We start from the raw sequence: 25925 nt of genomic DNA, 5'->3' as shown, positions 1-25925 counted from the left end.
GACATGTGCCTGCTGACAGTGGGAGAGGGTAAGGGGGAGGCACAATTGAACGGTTCAGCCATCCCTGGGACAGCTTGAGTCATGCCCCCCCCCCAGGCAATCCCCACCTTACCCTCCAAGTCTCCCCACCAGAAAGCAACAGTCACTCCCTGCAGCTCCCGGCTGTTGTTTTTGCCTCCCCACAGGGTACAACTTGCCACTCACAGGCTCTAGCAGCTGTGGCACAGGGAGGGGGCCCGGCTGCAACCCAGTGGGGCTGGCAAATCCTGGCAGAAATTGAGGAGGAGGCACATGACCCCTTGTGTCCCCCCTCCCACACACACACATGCATTGCCTTCGCAAACAGCACTCGACGGGGAGCAGACACACACTTGGCTAGTGGGTTTCACAGCTATTTGTTGTCAGAGAGATGTTAAGATTCAGGTATCTTGGATTCCATTCCTTCTGGAGGAGAGTCTTTTCTACTGGTCAGACCCTTTGGCCCCTGTTCTTCCCAAGCCTGATCCCCTTGGCCCTGCCCCCTCCAGCCTATCCTTGTCCCAGTCTCCAACCTTCAAACTCTTCATGCCAGTCTCCTTGCCCATGCAATTTCCTCCCATCTCCTCCTCCTGATCTGTCTTCCTGACCCCCAATGGCTCTCCGTCTCCTTGCCCAGCCAGTTCCAGATTCCTCCTCCAACTCTCAATCCCACTTTCTCCCCTCACCTCTTCCAGCTTCTAGTCCCACTCTCCTCCTCTGGTTCCTTGCCACAATCTACTTCCTTCACTGCCCTCCCCTCACCCCACTGGTCCAGTTCTTATTACCTCTGCATTTGAGTCAGGCTGCTTCCCCTTCTGTGGTGCCTGGGTAGCTGTGGCTGATGTATTGAAAGCCCAGGAGGGAAAGTCTTGCTCAGACCCTGCAATCCTGGGATGGGATCTTTGGAGAGTATAGCTGACAAACCTTAGCAAACCTCTACTGAGCTGTGTGAACTGAGATTTTTCAAAGGCTCAGCAAAACGAACTTCCCTGACACCAAAGCAACTCCTCTGCCAAATTTCAAGTACCTGCTCCAAAGCACAGGGATGCTTCTCAGTGAACAAGTTGTAAGAATTTTTTGTCATGTTGGCAAACCAATCAATTGTTGCCCTAATCTTGGTCTTGGGAACTGCAGAACCGGTTTAGCTGAAACCTTCCAAAAAAACGTTAGGCTGAGGCAGGCACCCAGCAAGGAAAATATTGCCTATCTTTAACTGATTGAAGTTATAAGCAACTGAACACAGAGTTTTATAACAGGAAGTGTCAGGCAGCCTTGAAATCAGACCTCTCAGATGAGCTGCCTGCACTGGTTCTGTTTCACCTCAGGTGCAAGGCACATGTTATTTGGTCATGATATGATTCAGTGCATCATGATACAGGACAGTAACTTTTGCACCTCCTTCAGGGAAGCAGGGGTTGTAAGAAACCAGCAGAGCAGACATTCTGTGCCATTGGCCAGTTCAGCTTTAGGTAACAGTGTGCCATCTCAGGGATGCCCTCTATTCTCACCCTAGATGAAAGCAGTAACCACCATTGACTTTAATGAGTGTCACTTGTATCCTGTGGAGAAGAGCAACTGGGGGATTTGTCGTCTATTCTTAGTGGTGCTAAGAGGAGGAAACCAACCAGATTTTACTACTTCTTTGACAGTGAAATTGAAAGGCCAAGCTCTTCCCTGGAGATCAGGGGCACGAGTGGGGCAGGGGCAGGAATCCCAGGGCTCCTCTTCGCCCCTGACCAGCGCTGGGTGGTGTAACAGTGGAGCCCCTTCCTTGTTGGTGTGACAGAGGGGCAGCTGGGAGTAATCTGAGTGAGTGGTATTGCAACCTGGTGCCTGGAGTTGCAACACCACTTCAATGTGGGGCTGCTGGGCAGGTAGCTTGGGCCTCTTCCTTAGAAAAAATTCTGGATGTGCCCCTGCTGGAGATCCACGCTATAGTGTTACATTCTGCCTCATATGGGGTGGAGCTATGAAGCAGGACTGGGGACTGAAAGATCTGAGAGGGAATGCTGGCAATCCAAAACAGCTATAGTGTAGTCAGAAGGGGGGATATGGCTGCTGGGAAGATAGAGTTCCATACTTACGTGTCATTGGACTGGGTTGTACTGCAAGCTGGGGGATTTCTTCTGGTTGTGTTAAACCATTTTGAATCCTTCTTGTATACACTGTGCTGTAATCCTCAATGATAAAACCTTGCACTTTCATGACAAGAAGGTGCTGACTGCTAAGAATGCTATATATCTAGATTACTCACTTCATACTGGCCTGATCTGACCACAACAGCCCCGGTAACTTACACTGGTGTTATAGCTTGTGAGTGGTGTGCTCTAGCAATGTATTTCAGCCTGTCAAGTGTTTGAAAGAACAACAGTATCTTGAAATGGCCTCCTGACACACCCCAGCGCATATTTCTAGGTTAGACTGATGTAGCGTCACGTAATCGTGAGGCCACCAAAAAAGCTCAGCTGCTCTGTATCCACCCATTAGCATGATGCTACAGAGTTGTGCTCTGCTGGAATATGTCATGAAGATCAATGGATGTTTTGAAGCCTGCGGTTGGACAGGGGCCCAGACAACTGGAGAAAGCCTTTCTTCAGTATGATATCAGGGCAAAGAGTTCCTTTGTCTAGTCCTTGACTGTAAGCTACTGCCATCTCACTTTTCATATTACGTGACGGCTCTGGTACTTTGGGACTGTGTGAGCGAATGGCATTGGTGTCAGCTACCCAGTGCTTTCCTGTTCTCCCGGTCTTGTTTGTAATCGAATCAGAGCTGTGATTTTTTCAGGTCTCTGGGGCAAAGCGTTCATGCTGGAATGAAGAAGAATAACGACCATTCTTCCTCCTGCACCCTGTCTCCTTGCCCCTGCTCTTGCAGACCTTGGAACCTCCTGACCCTTTTAGAGGCAGCACAGCAGCCTGCCCCATCTTTTATTGAATTGAATTGCAAATCTGGGGATGCCTCACTGAGGGCAGGGCATCCATTTCACTTCTGTGTCCCTGCTGTACCCTCCCCTGGGACAGGCTTAGGCCCTGAGGAAGGGCAGTCAGCCTTCATTAAGGAAGGCATTTGATAAGATTAACTCCCTGTTTAATAAGAACTTAGTCATTCAGACCCAGCTGCGCTCAGCCGTAAGTAAAAACAAATGCATGGAGCTCTGCTGCACACCCTCAGCAACTCAGGGGTCAAATTCTCACCCTTCCAACTGTGGCTCTGGAGAAGGAGACTTAAAAAGTCTGACTTCCCCTCTGTCCTGTCCCTTTTCAGCAGGACTAGAGGGGAAAGATGACTTAGGGTGGAAGGTATCTATCTATAACAACTAGAGAGTGCTTCTGCCTTGGGACCAGTCAACAGGTTGCCCCTCCCCTGGGGAGCCTCTCAAGATGGATGGCTATCACGACAGTGCCGTGAACTGCAGCCAATGGTGCATGGAATTAAACAACCCTAATCCTAAAGAAATCTGCTTAGATGCTCACAAACCACACTGGAGCCTTGGGACTGTGCCTTGTTTACAGTGACTAATTCTTCCCCTGACTGTAGAGGGGAAGGAGTCACAGGGGAAGGTCAGATTGGGTCACAGATCACTGGAGAGAATACAAATCAAAGCAGAACCCTTAGCCTTTTGGTTTGGTTTGTATTAACAGTTTGATCTATCTTTTTTAGTTCCAATCACACTTGCCCTATAACTCTCTAAGGAGCAAACTCGTCTCCTTTCAAGCCCTACAGGATGGTGGCTCAGAAAAGGGAAGCTGTGCCTGCTAGCTCTGCGCTTGACCTCTTTCCCTGGTGATCATAGTACAGCAGCACTTCACTGCACTGTCTCTTTGGGCCTGCTCCTGGGTTCCCATTGACTTCAGTGACAAAGCTCCCAGCAATTTCGACCTTTCAAGACTGGGCTTGTAGTTTGCTGACATGAAGCTTTAAGTGGTATACAAGGTGGCATCTCAGCCCTATGTGATCTGGTTGGTGCTCTCTATAGCTCACAGAAGTGGACTATGTCCCCTGTTCAGCCTGCTATGCTGTTACTGTAACCTGAGCATATACACTTTTCCTGTTACTCCCCTCCCATGGGTGCTTATTACTAGATTTCACAGGAGCTGCGTGTATTGGATCAAGGGGGAAAGAGCTCATTTTCTCTGTGTTTCTCAACCTTTTCATGTTATTCCCCCTCCCCCTCACCTTTCTCAATGGCTGTAGCAAAAAAGGCTAGGATCCTATTTCAAGATTTGGGTTTTTATATATAAAAGCCCTTGCTACCTATAAAAGAAAGTCCAGTTTAGCTATCTTAAGGACTTATATGGCCCCATTAGGGCTATCTAGTTAAGAACAGGAGGGGGCTGTATAAAGCCCAATAGCTGAGAGCAGAAGGAAAACAACAATTCTGCGTTGCAAAGGATTTAAAAGTTTGTTTTTGTTCCACTGTGGAACAAAACCAAGAGCTCTTGAAGTTTGTTGAGAGAGAGATCCAACCCAGGATAGGCAATAGCACAGTGATTAGAGAGAACCAAGTTCCAATCTGTGCTCTGAATTAGACAGAGTAGGGACTGGAATCTGCCTCTCCCATCTCCCAGATAAGTGCCCTAACCTCCAGGTTTTTGGTTATTCTGGGGTGGGAGCTTTCTCTTTCTCTGAGTAGAAATTCCATCCTAGACCTGAGGAAATGTTTGTCCAAAGCGATATGTTAACATGAAACACTTCTGTTTTGACAAAATAGCATTTCTCAATCAGCTCTAGCCTCCATCACCACAGTATCTGAGCACCCACAATCTTGAATGAGTTTATCCTCCAGCACCCTGTGAGGTAGGGCAGTGCTGTCATCCCCATTTGACAGATGGGGAACTGAGGCACAAAGAGTAAGTGATTTGCCCAAGGTCACTCAGCAAGTCTGTGGCAGGGAACTGAATCCAGGTCTTCCAAGTACCAGGCTAGCACCCTAATATATTCAACGGAGGGATTTAGGATTATTGGTAACCTTTTGGGAAAGGAGGAGCCTATAAAGGAAGGATGGACACCACCTAAACCAAAACAGAACCAGATTGCTGGCCATGTAAAATTAAAAAGGTTGTAGAGGAGTTTTTAAACTAAGGGCAGGGGAAAAGCCAACAGGTGCGGAGGCACACATCGCTCAGAGAGACATGTCCCTTGTGGGGGAGGATGTATTAAAGGGGATATTCTATATCCTAGTAAAGAGGAGAGGATACATGTTGATAAAGTACAGGTAGGAGCAGAAGAGAAACAGTCAAACAAAAAAGAGACCTATGCTGTTACATCACACAAAGGCAGACAACTAAATATTGACAAATTTTATAATTGCTTGTATACAAATGCAAACAGTCTAAATGCTCAGATGGGTGAGCTTGAGTGCCTGGTATTAAATGAGAATATTGATAGAATAGACATCACAGAAACTTGGTGAAATGGTAATAATCAGTGGGACAGTAGTACCAGGGCATTAAAATATAGGAATGGCAGAGTAGGTCGTGCTGTACCATATGACTGGCAGATAGCTAATATGTGGCCGATTTTTAAAAAAAGCATCCAGAGGTGATCCTGGCAATTACAGGCCGATAAGTCTAACCTCGGTACCAGTTAAATTGGTTGAAACTATAGTAAAGAACAGAATTATCAGGCACGTAGATGAACACAATTTGTTGTAAAGAGAAATCATGCCTCACCAATCTATTAGAATTCTTTGAGTGTGTCAGCAAATGTGGAGATGGGTAATCCAGGAGATACAGAGTACTTGGATCTTGAGAAAGCCTTTGACAAGGTCCCTCACCAAAGGCTCTTAAGCAAAATAAGGACTCATAGAATAAGAGGGAAGGTCCTCTCCCTGGATCAGTAACTGGTTAAAATATAGGAAACAAAGGGTAGGAACAAAGGTCAGTTTTCACAGTAGAGAGAGGTATAATAGTGGGGTCCTGCAAGAATCTGTACTGGGACCAGTGCTGTTCAACATATTCTGATCTTGAAAAAAGGTTGAAGAGGGAGGTGGCAAAATGTGCAGACTACAGAAAATTACTCAGGATAGTTAAGTCCAAAGCAGACTGCGAAGAGTTATAAGAGATCTCACAAAAGTTGGCAAGAAAATGTTAGATGAAATTCATCATCAATAAATGCAATGCAATGCTCATCGGAAAACATATTCCCAACTGTACATATAAAATGATGGAGTCTAAATTAGCTGTTGCCACTCAAGTCACTGTAGATACTTCTCTGAAAACATCGGCTCAACGTGCAGCAGCAGTCAAAAAAAACCTAACAATGTTAGGAACCATCAGGAAAAGGATAGATAAGATTGAAAAGTTCATAATTTTACTATATAAATCCATATAAATCCATGGTATGCCCACACCTTGAATACTATATGCAGTTCTGGTCGATGCATCTCAAAAAAAATATATTAGAACTGGAAAAAGTGCAGAAAAGGGCAACAAAAATGATTAGGGGTATGGAACAGCTTCCATATGAGGAGAGGCTGAAAAGACTGGGACTGTTCAGCTTGGAAAAGAGAGGACAAAGGGGGGATATGATAGAGGTTTAAAAAATCATGAATGGTGAGGAGAAAGTGAATAGGGAAGTGATATTTACCACTTCACATAACACAAGAACCAGGAGTCACCCAATGAAATTAATAGGCAGCAGGTTTAAAAAATATATAAGGAAATACTTCTTCACATAATGCACAGTTAACCTCTGGAACTGGTTTCCAGGGGATGTTGTGAAGGCCAAAGGTACAATTGGGGTCAAAAAAGAAGTAGATAAGTTCATGGAACATAGGTCCATCAATGGCTATTAGCCAAGATGATCAGGGATGCAACCCCATGCTCTGGATATCCCTAGGCCTCTCTGACTGCTAGAAGCTAGGACTGGACAACAGGGAATGGATCCCTTGATAACTTTCCCTGTTCTGTTCACTCCCTCTGAAGCATCTGGCACCGGCCACCGTCAGAAGACAGGATACTGGGCTATATAGGTGCTGACTCGGAAAAAAATAGTGGGTGCTCAGCACCCACCAGGGGCCCTGCCCGTCAGCTCCTCCCCAGCGTCTCCTGCCTGCCGACGGGCCCCGTTGATCAGCTCCTCCCCCTCTCTTCCAGCACCTCCCACCCACTGTGATCAGCTGTTCAGCAGCATGCAGGGGGCGCTGGGGGGATGGAGGAGCGGGGGAAGGAAGAGGTGGAGGGAGGGCATGCATGGGAGGGGTCAGAACAGGGCTGGAAGAGGCGGAGTGGGGCCTTGGGGGAAGGGATGGAGTGGGGGAGGGGCCTGGGGCTAGATGGACGGTTGGTCTGTAGCTGTTCTTATGTACTTCTGCTCTGTGACTAAATGAGCAAGGACAGCATGTAAAGTATGAGGAGCCCCCAGATTAAAAGGGAGTGAGGGGGAGTAAGTATCCCCAAGTTGGGAGTCAGGATATTCCCTGTTAGGCAACTGTCCAGCACACTTTGAATTGTAGCATATATGCATATGGATGGCTGTGTAGTGTGTGTACATACTGGTAGGTGTATGTATGCCTGCATGTCCATAGGGGTGTGGTGAACGTGAGTGTACTTGTAAATCTATATGTTTGTACGTTAGTTTCCCTGTGTCACTACAGAGCATGTTAGCAGATAAAACTGAGAGTCCGGAGCCCTGAGTTCTAGTCCCAGTTCTGGTTTGGATTTACTGTGACTTTGCGCAAGTGGCTGTGCCTCAGTTTCCCCATCTGCAAAATGAGGAAATGAAACTAATGCTACTATCAAGTGTTCAGACCTCCAGCATGAAAGTATAACAGCCAGAAATATTTGGACACATACCTACTGCTGTGCTTGCACACATTAGCACACCTAGTATCAGCCTCTCCCCCCCCACGGTACATATATACCTGAAGCCACAAAAACACATACATTCATGCACACATACGGCCATTAGTATACACACAGAGCTGCATTCACACGTATTTGTCCACAAACACTTCACTGTGAAATCATTAGAGCTGGGTGAAAAATTTTCAGCAAAAGAGTTTTCCAGCGGAAAATTCAGTTTCATTAAAATCAAACTTTTTTGTGGGAGCGTGTCAATTTTGATGAAATTTTTGATGGGAAAAACTCAGTGAATCATTGTGACTCTAATTTTGTTTTGATAATATGAAAACGTTTCATTTCAATAAGATAAAAACATTTCATTTTGACTGTATTGTTTGATTTTGTTTTTATGTTTATTATATTAAAATATTAATATATAATCTAGCAGAGTTAATATTTTAATATAATCTACCAGTCAACATGAAATTCAACAAAATGGTAACGTCTTGAAGTGGACTGTTTTGACATTATTGAAATGAAACAATTTGATACTATAAAACAAAACATTCTGATGGCCCTTAATAGAATTTTTTTTGGAATTTCCATTCCACAGGAAATATAAAGTTTTTGACTTTTTGTTCCAGTTGAAAACAAAACTAAAAAAGTCACAGAGGGTCCTGTGGCACCTTTAAAGGTGCCACAGGACCCTCTGTTGCTTTTTATAGATTCAGACTAACACGGCTACCCCTCTGATAAAAAAGTCAGAATTTCCCATGAAGCGGAAATCTCATTTTCTGATCAGCTCTGGAAATGATATCCCTAGATATGTAAACATATATTAGAATGTAACAGAACCTTTGGAGAGCCAGGTGCTCTTGTGGATAGCACTCCTAGTATCGCATCTCACTGGGAAGGTGTTTCAGTTCAGTTCCTCACTGGAGGATGAGCTTAGCTTCTCCTTGGGTTTGCAGTGTCCTTGTCCTCTTCTTATCAGAGTGGGAGCAGGGCCAGCTCCAGGCACCAGCTTGTCAAGCAGGTGCTTGGGGCGGCCGCTCAGGAGAGGGGTGGCACATCCAGGTATTCAGCGGCAATTCGGCGGACGGTCCCTCACTCCGCCTGGGAGTGAAGGACCTCCCGCCGAACCGCCGTAGATCGCGATCGCAGCTTTTTTGTTTGTTTGTTCGTTTTGTTTTGGCTGCTTGGGGCGGCCAAAACCCTGGAGCCGGCCCTGAGTGGGAGTGAGCTTGGAATGTGGCTTATGCCCCTCCCGCAGCAGCGGTAGTTGGTAGGGGAGCCCCTCCCCGCCCTCCATTGGGCTCCTACTCGGAGTCCTATGAGGGTCAACAGTCTCCAGCACTCTGGAGTGTCCTTGAAGTTACCTAGGGTTACCATATCTAATAAATAAAAAAAGAGGACCCTCCACGGGCCCTGGCCCCGCCCATTTCCCCACCCCTAGCCCCGCCCCAACTCTGCCCCTTCCCCGCCCTAACTCCGCTCCCTCCTCCCTCCCACTCCCAGCCAGGGGGAAAGGGCTGCCCCAGGGCTACTGGCTTCAGGGTTTACCGGGCAGCCCCCAGACCCTGCGCCCCCGGCTGGCGCTTCCCCAGCACAGCTGGAGCCCGGGAGGGGAAGTGCCCAGCCGGTGGCGCAGGGTCTGGAGGCTGCCCGGCAAACCGTGAAGCCGGTAGCACTCGGGCTTTGGGCAGCCCCTATGCCTCCGGACCCTGCGCCCCCAGCCAGGCACTTCCCCTCCCGGGCTCCGGCGGCGCAGGGTCCAGAGGCCCGGGGGGCTGCCCGAAGCTGGTAGCGCTCGGGCAGCCCGGCTCTTAAACAGAGCCGAAGAGGAGCAGAGTCTCCAGCCGCGGCGGCTCTGCTCCTCCCCGACTCTTCAGCTCTGTTTAAGAGCCGGGCTGCCCGAGCGCTACCGGCTTCGGACAGCCCCCGTGCCTCCAGACCCTGCGCCCCCAGCCGGGCACTTCCCCTCCCGGGCTCCGGCGGCGCAGGGTCCGGAGGCAAGGGGCTGCCCGAAGCCGGTAGCGCTCGGGCAGCCCGGCTCTTAAACAGAGCCGAAGAGTCGGGGAGGAGCAGAGCCGCCATTTTCCCGTACATGTTCGGCTTTTTGGCAGTTCTCCCCGGACGGGGGTTTGACTGCCGAAAAGCCGGACATGTCCGGGAAAAAGAGGACATATGGTAACCCTAAGTTACCCTCCCTGGATCGCTACCACCTGTCTCTCCCCATGGCTCCAACTGAGCTGGACCCCCCCCCCCCGGACTCCCCCCCCAGCCCTGACCCATGCTCTGCAGGTCTGGAGGAGCAGGGCTACCTGGGCCCAGTGGGGGGTTTGTACACCCCATCACATGGTAAAACACGCAAGCAACTCACATTCAAGCACCCGTTCACATGCGCACATTGTTGTATGCAACACCACTGGGCCGTGACATAAGAACAAAATACACACTACCTGGAACCTAGATACTATGGTAATGGATGAATTAGAAATGTCTTACTATATAGAAGCACACCCCTAACTTATCGTATTCTCCATCACTGTTGCTGAATGTCAAGCCCTGAAATCCTTATTGTAATGTCCTATCAACCCAGGCTAGGTCTACACTACCCGCCTGAATCGGCGGGTAGAAATCGACCTCTCGGGGATTGATTTAACGGGACGCGACAATCGATCCCCGAATCGACGCTCTTACTCCACCAGCGGAGGTGGGAGTAAGCGCCGTCGACAGGAAGCCGCAGAGGTCGATTTTGCCGCCGTCCTCACAGCGGGGTAAGTCGGCTGCGATACGTCGAATTCAGCTACGCTATTCATGTAGCTGAATTTGCGTATCTTAAATCGACTCCCCCCTGTAGTGTAGATGTAGCCCCAGTCTACACAGAGGGAAGCCAAGGATTTTCATGGAGATGGGCAGCAGGGATGGCAGGGTGAGCACAGGAAAAGAGTACAGTACTTTCTTATTCAGACTCAGATGGTTCTGGGGGCCGGCAGTGGTAGAAAACTGCTGAGTCACATAATCCCAGAAGTCAAAGCTGGACAAGACCTATTGCCAATGTGTTATCCAGACTACTCTCCCTGCCACACCACTACGCACTCTGCACCCATTGTACGTTTACTAATGTTCAGTCAAGTCTAGATTGAAATGTCCTGAATGATGGAGCTCCTGCCAAATTCCCGGCAGAAATTATTCACTAGCTAAAGCAATCATTCTGTCAGGTAGAGCTGGTTGAAAATCTTGCATCAAAACTTAATTTAAAAAAAAAATAATGGCTCTTTGCTGAAACTGGAATGTTCAAGAGACAACTTACATTTTCATAGATTTTTTTTTTGGAGGGGGAGAAGGTAAAACAAACATAGAATTTTTTTTTTCATATTGAGGGAGCCTCACATTAGAATATCCTGTATTCCAATGGTTGAAGCACTCTCCTGAGAGTGGAGGAAGGATTTGAAATGGGGGTCCCCATATACCATGTGAGCACCCTAACCTATGGGGGAGGTCCTCCTCCAGCTTCTTGTTAAAGTGGTGTAGGTTCCTAATTCTAGGAGAAGGTTCACAGCTGAGACTCACTAGCAGAGATAGGCTCCTAAGTCTAGCTGCAGAGAGGTGTCTATCTCTGCAAGAGAGCTGGGCTTTAGCGCCCTCTCGTTGGCATCTCCCATTGGCTAGTTTAGGCAGCTCCCTGCCTAGAAAGCTGGCTTTTGTGGATCACATTCTTAGGCACCTGTCTTTCCCCACACTTTGTATAGGAGCGGAGGCATCTAACTCAGAGGCTTTGTGAATTGCAGTGATTTTTCTAAGTGCCTAAAAGTAAGGCATAGTGATGCTCAATGTCACAACGCCTAACTCCTTTTGTGCATCCAGGCCTTAAGCACTTAGCAGCCTAAGTTTCATTGAAAGTTAAAGGCCTGCGGCTTGTAAGGGCCCAAATTACTTTTGGAAATGGAACTTGGGCTCCTAAACCACGTAGGCACATCTGAAAATATCACCCATAGTCAAAATATAGGATTAAGCTAATTTTCTTTTGTAGTTCAATATTTATAATAATATGGTAGACATACATGCCTTCAGTGGCAGCCAGGAGTGACTTGCCCTCAATCAGCTGATCTTTTACATGTAGATGGCTCTCTAGTTTGTGTACATATGACATATAAGGCATGTGGGGAATGTATATGATGTGTGCATTTTATGTGTCTGTGAGTTTGCACATATCAGTACTGTTCACGTTTCCTTATTCATGTATTTGATGTGCAGAGTGGGTTTATATGGCATGTTCAAAATAGTTGTAACATGCACAGGCGCCAACTTTCCAAAGTGCTGGGGAGTACTCGACCCCTGGCTTTGTCCCAGACCCTGCCCCACTCCACTCCTTCCCCAAGGCCTCACCCATGCCCTGCCTCTTCCCGCTCAGTTCTGCCCCCTCCTCCAAGCGCTCTGCATTCTTGCTCCTTCCTCCTCCCTCCCAGTCTCCTGCATGCCATGAAACAGTTGATCACGGCAGGTGGGAGGCACGGGGTGCAAGGGGGAAGTGCTGATCAGTGGGGCCTGCTGGCAGGTGGGAGGTGCTGCGTGGGGAGCTGATAAGGGGGCTTCCCCGTGGGTGCTCCATTTTTTCCCTGTGGGTGCTTCAGCCCTGGAGCACCCCCAGAGTTGGCACCTATGGTAACATGTATGTAATGATATTGGGGTAGGTCCTTTTCTGCAGCCAAACTCCACTCAGTTCAGGCAAGTGGGGAGCATTATGGAGCTGTTTGTGGTACCCCCAAACCTTTGCTACCTGGCCCCAGTGTAAGTGTTAGAGCAGCTCCTGAGCTTCTCTCTTATGCAGGGCCGGCTCCAGGCACCAGCCCAGCAAGCAGGTGCTTGGGGCGGCCAACGGAAAGGGGCGGCACGTCCGGCTCTTTGGCGGCGGGTCCCTCAGTCCCTCTCTGAGCAAAGGACCCGCCGCCGAATTGCCGCTGAAAACTGAAGCGGCGGCGGTAGAGTAGATCGCAATCGTGGCGGTTTTTTTTTTTTGCTGCTTGGGGCGGCAAAAACCCTGGAGCCAGCCCTGCTCTTATGCCATTGGTCTAATGTCTGTTGATTGTAGCGGAGTGGTTACCCCACTCCAGCCCTGAAGGGCTTAAAACAGCTCTGGGAGAGGGCTGCGGCAGGGGAAAGCTAGGCTTATTTGGGGAAGCAGCCACAGGTGGGGCCACGCCCCAATCAGACCACAGTTGGCCCCATAAGAGGGCTGAGGGCCAGAGACTGAGACAGACACTCTCTCTAACTTTCTAGAGAAAGAAGGACCTGGCTGCCTGGGAGAGAAGGGTACCTGAGGTGGAGCAGTGCTGGGGAAGGGCAGAGGGAGCTAGGGAGTTCCAGCCTGGAAAAAACCCATGCTGCAGGCCTTGAAAAGGGCCTACAAATAGGTACTGGGGCTGCAGAGGGGCAGCCCAGAGATGGGCATAGGCAGCAGGTCTTAACCCCCTTGCTGATGATGAGTGGCTTACAGACTGCCGTCTGCCCCAGTGAGCGGGGGCTAGATGGAGACTGGCAGTCGCCACTGATGCAAGGTGGGGATAGAGGGTTGGGGGTTTCCCAGGGAGGGGAGACCCAGAGAGAGAGGGTACTGCGGTGGGCAGAACCCCTGAGCAAAGGGCACCGGGGTCCAGGAGGGACACGGGGGCGAGCATCAGGCGAGACACCAGCCAGCAGAGGGCAATCCGGGCTGGAAAGAGCTAATTCCCTGGATGACCAGCAGGAGGCGCCACGCCAGTGAGTCGTCACCCCTGCCACAGGGATCTTATGCCAGTTGAGTACGGGGTTAGCTCCACTGCACTTTGCAATGCCTCTGGTGCATCCTCTGTGCTGGAAGTGGAGAGGAGAGTGGTTGGTGCAGGAGGTAGCTACACAGCCTCTGTCAGCTTTATGCAAACAGAGAGGTCACTATTCAAGGGGGATCCTGAGCTGGCCACTTCTGGTCAGTGTATGGTCAATTTGCACCACCTGAGCAGCGTTCAGTGGCCTTCGCAGACTGGGGAACCTGGCCCAGTGTGTTTATGTTTGGCCTCAGTGTGTGTAATGTGCACTCTATACAATATGGGACATATTTATGGGTGAGGCATGTGAATTTGTAGTTTGAACCAGTAGTCTATGTGCATTACCCAATGCATGTATTGACATGTAGTGTTGATATGTGCTGAGTGTGCAAAGTGCCTGCCCTATAGGTTTGTCCTCAATGTTGGTATGTGGCATGGGTATGGATAATTCAGGCACAAATGTATGGGATGTGCGTCGTGTCTGTGTTTATGGCGCTGTGTGAGGTGTGTGTGTATGGAATATTTGTGTGTTGGTAGCACAAACGTGTGTGTGGAGTCTGTAACGTGTTCCTCCGTAGCCAGGGGGATATGTGCACGTGTATTTTGTGTTTGGCTGGTGCAGGTTGTGTGGCGCATTTGGCTTCTGTAAATGACAGGGATGAGTCAAATGGAAACGTTCAGAGCACAGGACAGCGCTTTGCCTTTGCTTCAATCCTGGCACTTCCCCCACTTGCTGATTCCCTCTCCATTTCTCTGTGGCATCTTCACATCAGTTGCATGTCTGCTGCCCCCCCTTCTTCCCTGCCTGCAATGTGGGAGGGAAATTAGCACAGGAGAAAACACAAATAACAAACCCAATAGAGCGAACATGAGAGAGTCTGTGATGGGAGAAGCTGCAAGGTGTCTGAGCCTGCGTGGGCCATCTCTGGAGGATACAGGAGCAGGACAGTTTCAGGACATGGCGCCACTGCTCCAGTAGGGAATCACAAGCACTTTAATTATGAGCCAGCATCTCACTGGAGCTATGGGAGGGGGAGGGAAGAGGACAGTCTCTAGGGAGGAGGGGGAAGATAGAAACCAGGAGCAAAGTCAAGCTTGCCAGGGAAGAGCTGGACTAGGCTCCCAGAAAAAGACACAGCTTAACTCCATTGATGCCCTGCACCAGGAGAGCATTCTGCAGGGGCAGAGGGAAAAGCAGGGGAAAAAATGATTAAAAAAAAAGGTGGTAGTGTGAGGTGGCGGGGGGGTGGGGGGTGGGGGGGAGAGTTTTCCTCCAAAATAGGGAGTGTTGGCAAAACTGTAGCACCTGCATTTATTTCAGGCGTGGCTGCCTTTCATGGTGACAGGTTCCTTGGTAGATTATGAGCTGACTGTTGCACAGAGCCTCTTCCTTTGCTGTGCAAGAAGTTCACTGAGAAACCTGCTACAGGGCCACTCAGAGTCTGCATTGTGCTGCGGGAGGAGGAATATTTGCAGCCTGTGGTGAAAAGAGGGGATATACAGTCAGAATCGGTACTGAGTCTAGGACTGGGGTCGGGGGGACAGAGAGCCTGCAGTGTATGGGCTGGTTTTGGGGGGAAGGAGGAATATAATCAGAGCCTACAGTGAAGGGGCTGGGATGACAGTGGAGACACAGTCAGAGTCTCCACTGAGGGAAAAGATGGTTCCAGGTTTGAAGGAGATGTAAGGGACTGTGGGCAGGAGAGATTAGACCATGTTGGGAGGGCAGATGAAGAGGGCTTCCTGGCAGGGTGGACAGGACAAGGCTGGCTCTTCCCCAGGAGCCAGAAATCCTCTCTTTACCTTACGACAGAACCTCCAGGTAAATGACCATTCCCTAAAGTGTTAAACAGCTGGCCCTTAGCTAGTACATTAAGGATGAAAGCACCATACAGTGGCAATGAATTCAGTCAGTCTGCACTGTGACAGACGTAGGCTGGCCACGTATGCTGGAAAGAAGCTGCTGTCGGCATTGAGCCTCTTATCAGTCTGTACATGTCCTTCCTTCCCAGCCTAATGAAATGCCCATTGACATTTATAGTCTGGTTACCAACTCAAAAAGCCACCTTCACCTCCACACTGCAACTCCTCCAATCACAGTGGGCCTGATTCTGCATGGCCTTGCACTTGTGTAGTTCTTTACATCTAGGCAAAATAAGTGGATAAGCCCTTATTTGGTGGCATTTCACACCCACCTTGCACAGGTACAAATTACTACACAAGATGAAGGGCAGTGGAGAACCAGGCTGTAACAGAGATCACAACCACATAAGAACGGCCATACTGGGTCAGACCAATAATCCATCTAGCCCAGTATCCTGTCTCCTGATAGCGGCCAATTGTCACGGAGTGTGGGGGGACACAAGGCCCTGCACCCCGGCTTCCTGTGATTCACCATGACTCTTAGACAGCCAGTAAAGCAGAAGGTTTATTTAGACGACAGGAACACAGTCCAAGACAGGCCTTGCAGGCACAGACAACAGGATCCCCCTCAGTTAGGTCCATCTTGGGGGTCCCAGGGCACCCCAGCCCCCTTGGGAGGTCAGAGCCCCGTCTGCCTCCCAGCCATATCACCAGCCAGCTCCCGAAACTCTCCCTTCAGCGACCCCTCCCACAGCCTTTGTTCAGTTTCCTGGGCAAAGGTGTCACCTGGCCTCTAACCCCTTCCTGTGTTCTCATGTTACATGCTCAGATAGCTTCCCTCGGTCAGTCTCCCATCCCCAATGCAGACTATCCTAGCCACACTCCCTTGTCAGCATTCAAAGACCACATTAAGAACAGTCCCAGTTCGTCACATCTCTCCCCCCTTCGAGACCGAACTGAGCGGGGTCACTTTAGCCAGTGACCCAGGGAAGTTCGAACCTACCCCCATTCCCGTAGATGCCCCAGCATCCCTCCCATTCCTTGGTGAGAATTACACCAGGCCCCTCCAGTTTCACGCCCCCTCTTAGGTCGGGGGTGCTCGATGGCACTCGTAGCTCGCATGTGGGAAGGTTTATGAAGCCTGTGCCCTTTTCCCACCCCAATACCCCTGGGGTTCCAACTGGGCTGGGGTCTTCTCTCAGCGTTCCAGTCTGGAGGTCGGTGATTCGGGCTCTCTTGGTTCAGAGCTCCCCTTTGAACCTTGGCCACCCTCTGGAAAGGCTCCTCTATGCTGGGCAAGGGTCCTAAAGCCATTTTCCCCTTGTCCCGGGCCTTCCTCCCCCTCTGACAGGGGTCACAGGATCGGCAGTACTGTCGGACAGTAACAAAGACCCCAGGCCAGTAAAAGCTCCGTAGCAGCCTCTGCTGGGTACGCCAGGTTCCCTGGTGCCCTGAGAGGGGAATGTCATGGGCCCGGTACAGCAGCTGGCAGCGATACTTCTGGGGTACCACCAGCTGCCTCCTGATCCCCCCTGACTCCATTTTCCCTGGGGGAGCCATTCTTGGTACAGGAACCCTTTCTCCCACAGGAACCTTTTCCGGCCACCTCTCCCCATGGTCTGTACCGCACTGAGGTCGGCCAGGTCCCTTATCTTCCGCAAGGAGGGATCTTTCTGCAACTCGGCCTGGAACTCAGCAGCTGGGACAGGGATGGCCACCTGCTGTCTCTTGCCGGCTGGGTCTGAAGCTGCAGCCTCCCTGAGCCGTGTCCCTGGGTGTTCCCTCCCCACCAGGTTAGGGTCCTGCGCCTCAGGCAAGGTACCCTCCCCAAGGCCAGGGCACAGTGCTCCTCGCCGGCTCTGACTGCGGGTCACAACCAGGGCACCCTGGGGGTTGCTTGGCCAGTCCTCCAGGTCCCCCCCCATCAACACCTCAGTGGGCAAATACGGGTGTACCCCCATGTCCTTGGGGCCCTCCTTGGACCCCCACTTCAGGTGTACCCTCACCACAGGCACCTTGAATGGGGTCCCACCTACCCCCGTCAGGGTCAGGTAGGTGTCGGGCACCACCCGATCTGGGGCGACCACCTCGGGCCGGGCTAGCGTCACCTCTGCGCCCGTATCCCAGTATCCATTGACCTTCCTCCCATCCACCTCCAGGGGAACAAGGTACTTTCTCCGGAGGGACAGCCCCGCGCCCACCCTGTAAACCGAAAACCCTGAGTCTGGAGCATCCAGCCCCCCAGAGGAGCTGGCCTGGAGCTCTCCTCCCTCCTTAGCAGGTGGTACTCTACCAGCCCCCCCTTCCCTGGGAATGCTGCCTCTCGCCCGGCTGGGTCTCTACCCAGTCAACCCTCTGTGGGTTTGGTCTGCTCAGTCTGTCCCTGAGCCTGGGGCACTGGGCCCGTATGTGGCCTCTCTGGCCACAGTGATAGCAGCCCATGTCCTGTGGATCCCCTCGAGCGGGTCGGATGGCCCTGACGCTGGATGTTCCCCTTTGGTGGGGGTTTTCTGTATTTCCCCGCTGGGAGGTCCCATGGTGACACTCTCTCTGCATTGTGACGGGCCTGTTCCTTTGGAACTCCTCCCTGTTATCCCCTGCCCGACTGTTCACAAACTCGTCGGCCAACTGGCCTGTGTGCTGTGGGTTCTCTGGCTTTTGGTCCATCAACCATCGCCTCAGGTCGGATGGGCACTGCTCATACACGTACTCCAGTATGAATAGTTCAAGCTGGTCCTCTTTAGTTTGGGCCCCAGCTGTCCACTTGCGGGCATACCCCTGCCCCCGGTTGGCTAGTTGTAGGTATGTGACCTCACGGGTTTTACGCTGACTCCGGAACCTTTGCCGGTACATCTCAGGGGTCAGCCCAAACTCGCAGAGCAGGGCCTTTTTGAACAGTTCGTAGTCCCCTGTCTCTGCCCCTTTCAGTCGGCTGTACACTTCCCTGGCTGTGGAGTCCAGTGAGAGGATGAGAAACTGGAGCCTGTCTACAGGGTCAACCTGGAGCAGCTCACAGGTATTCTCAAAGGCCGTCAGGAAGGTATCCATGTCCTCCCACTCTTTACGCTGGGCCAGGAAGCACTTATCAAAGCTCTTTGCAGTCTTGGGTCCCTCCTCGCTCACCGCAGCCGGGGCCCCACTGCTCCTCAGCCTGGCCAGTTCCAGCTCATGCTGATGTTGATCCCGCTCATGCTGACGTTGTTTCTCCTTCTCTTCCTGCTCATGCTGACGTTGTTTCTTCTTCTCTTCCTGCTCATGCTGACGTTGTTTCTCCTTCTCTTCCCACTCCTGCTTCAGTTCTTGCTGCCTTAACTCGAGCTCTTGCAGTCTCAGCTCCCTGTCATATTCCAGTCGCATCCGCTCCCGGGACGGGGAGCTCCGCCGGGACGATCCCCTGCTGGCCTCCGGGGTCAGGGTGCCCTCGGTATCCACTGGGCTTCCCCCAACCACTCCCCTAGGTATAGGTAGGCAGGGTCTCGGGATGTCCTCGGCAGCAGTCTGACCCCTCCCTGCCATGTCAGGCCCCGGGGCCCACGCTGCATCTGCCAGGCGGCTTCTCTCAGGGACAGGGCTCGGTTCATCCAAGCGATCCTTCTCCTCCAGCTGGGCAATTAGCTGTTCTTTGGTGGACCTCCCAATGCACAGCCCCCTTTGCCTGCACAGCTCCACCTGGTCTCTCTTAAGGCGTTGAGCATACATCCTTCTGCTGGCCACTCGCTGGCCTGTGCTCTCTGCTTTCCACCGTTCCAGGGAGACCCCTAGTGTGCCAGCCCTTCTTCAGGTCACCACCTCTCTGCCAGGGTCGAGCTGCAGAGTCCTCCGCCCCGGGACCGCTCGCTGCGATCCTCCGGGGGACCCTGTTATTGCAACAGTCCTTCTCTCTGGTCATACACTCCCAGGGGTTAATCGCCCCCTGAACCGTCTCTCTCTGACTCTTCAGCCCACCTGGTCCCCATCAATCCCCCTTCGTTTTACTGCTCCCCAGTCACTTACTGCAGGAAGCGCCGTCCACGGGGTGCAGTAGATCCCACTGCTGCTACTAGTTGTCATGGAGTGTGGGGGGACACAAGGCCCTGCACCTCGGCTTCCTGCGATTCACCATGATTTTCAGCCAGCCAGTAAAGCAGAAGGTTTATTTAGACGACAGGAACACAGTCCAAGACAGGTCTTGCAGGCACAGACAACAGGATCCCCCTCAGTTAGGTCCATCTTGGGGGTCCCAGGGCACCCCAGCCCCCTTGGGAGGTCAGAGCCCCGTCTGCCTCCCAGCCATATCACCAGCCAGCTCCTGAAACTCTCCCTTCAGCGACCCCTCCCACAGCCTTTGTTCAGTTTCCCGGGCAAAGGTGTCACCTGGTCTCTAACCCCTTCCTGGGTTCTCACGTTACATGATCAGGTAGCTTCCCTCGGTCAGTCTCCCATTCCCCAATGCAGACTATCCTAGCCACACTCCCCTGTCAGCATTCAAAGACCACATTAAGAACAGTCCCAGTTCGTCACACCAATGCCAGGTGCCCCAGAGGGAATGAACAGAACAGGCAATCATCAAGTGATCCATTCCGTGTCACTCATTCCCAGCTTCTGGCAAACAGAGACTAGACCACCATTCCTGCTAATCCTGACTAATAGCCATTGATGGACCTAACCTCCATGAACTTATCTAGTTCTTTTTTGAACCCTGTTATAGTCTTGGCCTTCACCACTGTGACATTGCACTACATATGATTTTATGAAAATATGCTAATGACTGTGAATATAATGTAATTGGAATATGCTTCATGCAAAAGGTTTCTTGAAAAGTATCATTACAAAGCTTATAATCTACTGAGTGTGTTCATCCTACTTGTATGAATGTATCATTCTTATATCTAAAACTAGAAATATGAAATATAACTCTGAGGTACTATTGTAATTATGCAAAGTGTGGGCCATTAATGGTGATTTGGAATCTTGATGGCTCACATCAACTAGGACAATTGGTTATAAATGGCTCTGTTTACTTGCAAGCCTTCCTGTGAGTCAGGCCAGGAAGAATGAAGGCTTGGGGTCTCACAGGACATGTGACCATGTCACCTGGTACTGGAATCCATCTTAAATCTGTTGCTTTTCCATTTAGAAGGAGGGGTGGGGACCCAGAGAGACAAAATATTCCAACCTTGTGACAAAGCTATATAAGGGGGTGGAACAGAACAAAGGAGATTCCAGTCATGAGAAATCCCTTACTTACCATCTGAGCTGGAGCTAACAAGAACTGTGCTGGGGAAAGGATTGGACCCAGACTTGGAACAAGTCCAGTCTGTGAAAGAAGCTTATTGGAACATCTCCGAGGGTGAGATTTGATCTGTAATCAGTTTCTTAATGTATTAGGCTTAGACTTGAATGTTTTGTTTTATTTTGCTTGGTAACTTTGTTCTGTCTGTTATTACTTGGAACTACTTAAATCCTACTTTTTATACTTAATAAGCAAAAAATTAACCCAGAGTAAGTAATACCTGGGGGAGCAAACAGCTGTGCATATCTCTCTATCAGTGTTATAAAGGGTGGACAATTTATGAGTTTTCTCTGTATAAGCTTTAATACAGAGTAAAATGGATTTATTTGGGGTTTGGATCCCATTGGGAGCTGGGAGTCTGGGTGCTAGAGACAGGAGCACTTGCTAAGCTGTTTTTGGTTAAGTCTGCAGCTTTGGGTGTGTGGGTCAGACCCTGGGTCTGTGTTGCAGCAGATTAGCATATCTGGCTCAACAAGACAGGGTTCTGGAGGCCCAAACTGGCAGAGAAAACAGGCTCAGAGGTAGTCTCAGCACATCAGGTGACAGTCAAAGGGGGTCTCTGTGACCCAACCCATCACACCAACATCATCTGGCAAGGAGTTCCACAGGTTGACTGTGCATTGTGTGAAAAAATACTTCCTTTTGTTCATTTTAAACCTGCTGCCTATAAAAACATGCAGCATCTTTGGGGGGGCTGTGTTATATTTTATGTTTAAATCACGAAAACCTCAAAAAGCTGTTATACTGAGATGGGCCAGACACTATGAGCTGTACACGAGTCATAGCCCTTTGTATCCAGACAGGTGATGGGTATTGCTGTGTTCTTGGATCACTGCAGGGTGAAGGGGTGTCCTGTGGAATCTGGAATGACTAGGGGGTGAGTAATGCAAAATCCCAAGGCTGGATATGTAAATTCCCAGCCTTTGAAGCTTGATCTCCTGAGCTATAGGGAGAGGGACCAGCTTCACCTGTTTTCAGGAGGCTGGGGCACAAAGCAGGACTTTTGGAACGAAAGGCTGAGTGCACAAATGGACAGGGCCTTCTGTCCAAGGACAGGTCCCCACCCTTGCTGAAGGTTTGAGAGGGTCTTTGCCCTATCAAACTCCCCAAGTGGAAGATGGATGATTTCTGATATGTTTATTAGTAAGCACTGTAAGAGTTTTGCCTTAAGAATAAATGAATTTTGCTTTGGGAGAGCTGTGTGGTCACTAATAATAACACTGTCATTGTCCTCAGAGAGAAAGCACACCCAGGTTCTGGCTCTTTGGCAAACTGGCTTGCTCAGGGTATCTGATCCTACTCCATCATTATTAGGTTTTCTATCAAACCCCAGTCAATTGTCCACAGCTCCCCGCTAAACACACCTTTCTAGTATCTTTGTCTGTTAACCATGATTTTAGATTGGAGTGGCAGAGTTTATAGAATTGTTCTAAACTCATTAATTCATTGGCCTCATCAACCCTGGTAATCCCCCAACCAGTTCTCCACTTCCTTAGGTAACCCCTTATTTGGGTTGAAACCTCAGCATAGCTCATGTCCCCTTTTTCCTGAACTTCCTGAAACTTCCTCCTACTCCTATGGTTCGTGGGTCAATCTTTTTGCAACAAAGCTTATTTGCATAGGCCCTAATCTTTTTAGTCATCTCCGTCCATATGGGTGAAAGTGTCTAAAGCCTTCCCTGACAGCAGTGAAGTCAGACACAGCACCATGTCCTCCTGCCCCACTTTGTTCAATTCACAGTCCATTTCAAAAGCATTTAGAAATGCATCATTCTCCTCCCTGTCCCTAAATTCAGGAAATAATTTGGAGTCTATGCTACTCATTGGGACAGGTACCATACATGGCATCTCACTCCACCTACCAGTTAGGGTTTTGCTGGTGCAGTCTCTTCATATCGAGCTGATGATGCTCCTTTTCCTTCTCTCTCTCTCTCTCCTTCTGCTGACACTGCTTTTCCCAGTCTGCAAATTGCTGGGCTTCCAGCTGCAGTCTGCCTCTCTGCAGCTGCAGCTTCTCTTGCTCTACCTGTAGATCTGTCCACAATTTCCACTGAAGTGATGCGTTCAGTCTGGATGGAGCGTGACTGATTTTTCTTCAGCTGCTCTTAACTCATTTCCCTCAGTCTCTCTTTTTGCTATTCCTTTCCCAAAAACACTGAGACACTTTTCTCTCTGCTTTCCCCTTCTACAACACAGGGGGTCCCGAGTATACGTCTCCCCTTTATCCGTTGTTTCAGATCTCTGTCGCTCATTGTCACAGGGTCTGCACAGCTTCCTTCCCTCTCGTCCCTGTGTCTTTTTATTTACAGTGCTCAGTGCAGCCCCAATTCCCCCACCATCGATCCCCACACTGACCCTTCCCTGGGTCTCTCGACCCCTGAGGCTTCCTGTAGTCGGTAGAGACAGAGCTGCAGTCTCTCGACCCCTGAGGCTTCCTGTAGTCGGTAGAGACAGAGCTGCAGTCCCAGCCTTTCTCTGGGCTTATATCTCCTCCCAGTCACCAGCCCAGCTGGCTCCCCTTGGCTCAGCTGATTCCCTGAGCCTACCCTCATTAGGGTCTGCAGCTGATCTCCTTGCTGAGTATCTGGGCCCCTGCACCCGGCTGCCCTGCCGGGGAGCAGGGGGGAAGCCACCCGTTTAGCAGGGCATCCAAGGCGTTTATACCCCTGCCCTGCCACACTCATCAATAGGGAAACATGTTCCAATTCACGTTGGTCCTGATCCACATATCCATCGTTTGCACAGATCGGGACCGACGTGAACTGGAACATGTTCCCCTATTGTACAGTACAGTACTGTACTTGCATCAAGTCCTCCCCCTCCCTCCTAGGGCCTCCTGTCTGACGTGGTCAGCTGTTAGATGGTTTTCAGGAGGTGCGGTGGAGAGGAGCAGAGGGGTACTCGGAGGGGAGGGTGGAACTGGGCACGAAGAAGTGGGGCATGGGTGCAAGGGGTGGAAAGAGGCAGGGTAGGAGGAGGGCGGGAAGAGGCGGGGCGGCACTCAGTACAGTACTGTCCTGTAGCCATCATGAGTGCAAAATGCGTTCAAAGTGTTAAGAGTGGGCCTGTGTCTAATAGGCAACATAAGAGTGTAACATTAGAAGTGAAATTAAATGTTTTAAAGCGTATTGAAAGAAGTGAGCGTGCAGCCAACGTTGCTCGTTTTCTCGGTTTGCCTGCTTCGACGGTACGCTCAATTGTTTAACAGTGCTGATTGAACTTGTGAAAGCACTAGAAGTGCTACGAAATTCTCATCGATGAAAATAACGAAACAGAGAAGCAGATGGAATGTTTGTTGGCTGATTGGATTGATGACCTCCATGAAAAGAAAATGCCTGTTAGTTTAAGCTTGATTCAGGAGAAGGCCAAAAGCCTGTATAATGATTTAAAAGAGAGGGAGAGAGAGCTCAACAGCAGAAAAGGAGACCTTCAATGCTAGTCGTGGGTGGTTTCACAGGTTTCAGAAGCGTGCTAATCTACATAATGTAAACTCACAGGAGAAGTGGCTAGTGCGGATGAAGAAGCAGCTGAAACGTTTCCTGCGCAGCTAAACACAATTGTTTTGGAAGGTGGCTACTCTCCAAAACAAGTTTTTAACATCGACAAGACAGGCCTTTACTGGAAGAAGATGCCAACAAGGACTTACATTTCTCATGACGAGAAGACTGCTCCTCGATTCAAAGCCTCAAAAGACAGCTTAACCCTTTTGCTTGGGGGAAATGCAAAAGGCAATTACAAGTTGAAGCCCTTGTTTGTCTACCACAGTGAAAACCCAAGAGCAATGAGGGGCTACATCAAGTCTCATCTCCCCATAATTTAGAAGTCAAACAGAAAGGCCTGGATGACATACAATATTTTCCGTGAGTGATTTGTAGACCATGCTGTCCCTGAATTTAAGGCTTACTGTCAGAAGGAAAATTTGGCCTTTAAGATTTTCCTTCTGATGGATAACACAAATGCCCATCAACTGGACTATGAAGCCCTCTGCCCGAACATCAAGGTCCTATTTTTGCCACCCACATTGTTGCTGCAGCCTATGGACCAGGGTGTAATGGCCAAGTTCAGGGCTTATTACCTACAGAGGACGTTCTTCATGCTGATTAAGGAGACGGCAGGTGAAGGAAAGCCCAGTGTAAAGGAGTTTTGCAAATCCTACAACCTCTTGAATGGCGTGGGAAACACGCACGCAGCGTGGGAAATGGTCACTTCACAATGTAGGAACGGCGTCTGGCACCATGCGTGGCTAGATGCTGTTCACAGCTTCTTGGGATTTGATGCCATTCCTGCTCTTGAGCAAGAAATTGTCAAGTTGGCGAAGGATGTTGGCTTAGCAGAGGTGGAGGATGATGTACAGGAGTTGTTGGACTCTCACAATGAGCAACTGACTAATGAGGAACTGATTGAGCTTGACCAACAGTGGCTATCCGAAGAAAGCAAGGCCGATGATGACGATGACGTAGGGCAGGACGACAAAGAATCTCTCCCATTTATTTGGATTGCTGGATGAGATGACGGAAATCATACAGAGCAGTGATCCTTTTCGTGAATGGTCTGCCAAAGTCTCCAGGGCTCTCAATGATGCAGTGGCTTGCTATAGGAAGATCTATTGTTCAAAGATTCATGCAGGAGAGTAGACATAGATAAAATCCTTTTTAAATACTTTTGCAGTGGAAAAGCCAGCTATGGAAAAGCCAGTCCAAGAAAATGCAGCTGCCACCTCTACTTAAGTTTAGCGTGATTGACACTGTTTTATACTGTATTACTGTACTGTATTTACTGTATTAAAATGTTCTATGTATTTGAATGGTGTTATTAGGGTTCTACCTTATTTTATTCAATGTTTTATGTGTAAAATGTATACTGTATAACCTGTCATTGTAAAGGAGGTACACTGTTTAGGTGAAAAGAGCATTGTCATAGGTGAGTGTGGTGACATTGCGAATGCATCCCCCCTTATTACATTATTTCTTATGGGGAAAATGTCCCCGGTATATGTCATTTCAGTATCCGTCGCCCTTTTCAAGAACGCAACCCCTGTACTTGCTTTCATTGCTGTTGGGACTTATGAGCAATTCACACTGTCCTAGATCTCACATGCTGCCACTAGACTGTTATAATTTCAGGGTAACTGCACCTTGTTTCCCTCCTCTGTGGTCCACTCCAGGAGTGCCCAGTCAGG

The 25925-nt window shown here is 49.8% G+C and overlaps 1 pseudogene; it reads left to right on the top strand.

Moving 5' to 3' along the window:
- The first annotated feature begins 23914 nt into the window (after positions 1–23914).
- On the top strand, positions 23915–25449 carry LOC101930863 (tigger transposable element-derived protein 1-like; annotated as a pseudogene).
- The last annotated feature ends 476 nt before the right edge of the window (positions 25450–25925 follow it).

The sequence above is a fragment of the Chrysemys picta genome, chromosome 1, assembly GCF_011386835.1.
Source record: "Chrysemys picta bellii isolate R12L10 chromosome 1, ASM1138683v2, whole genome shotgun sequence".
NCBI lineage: Eukaryota > Metazoa > Chordata > Testudines > Emydidae > Chrysemys > Chrysemys picta.
This window is presented reverse-complemented; position numbering and strand designations above follow the sequence as displayed.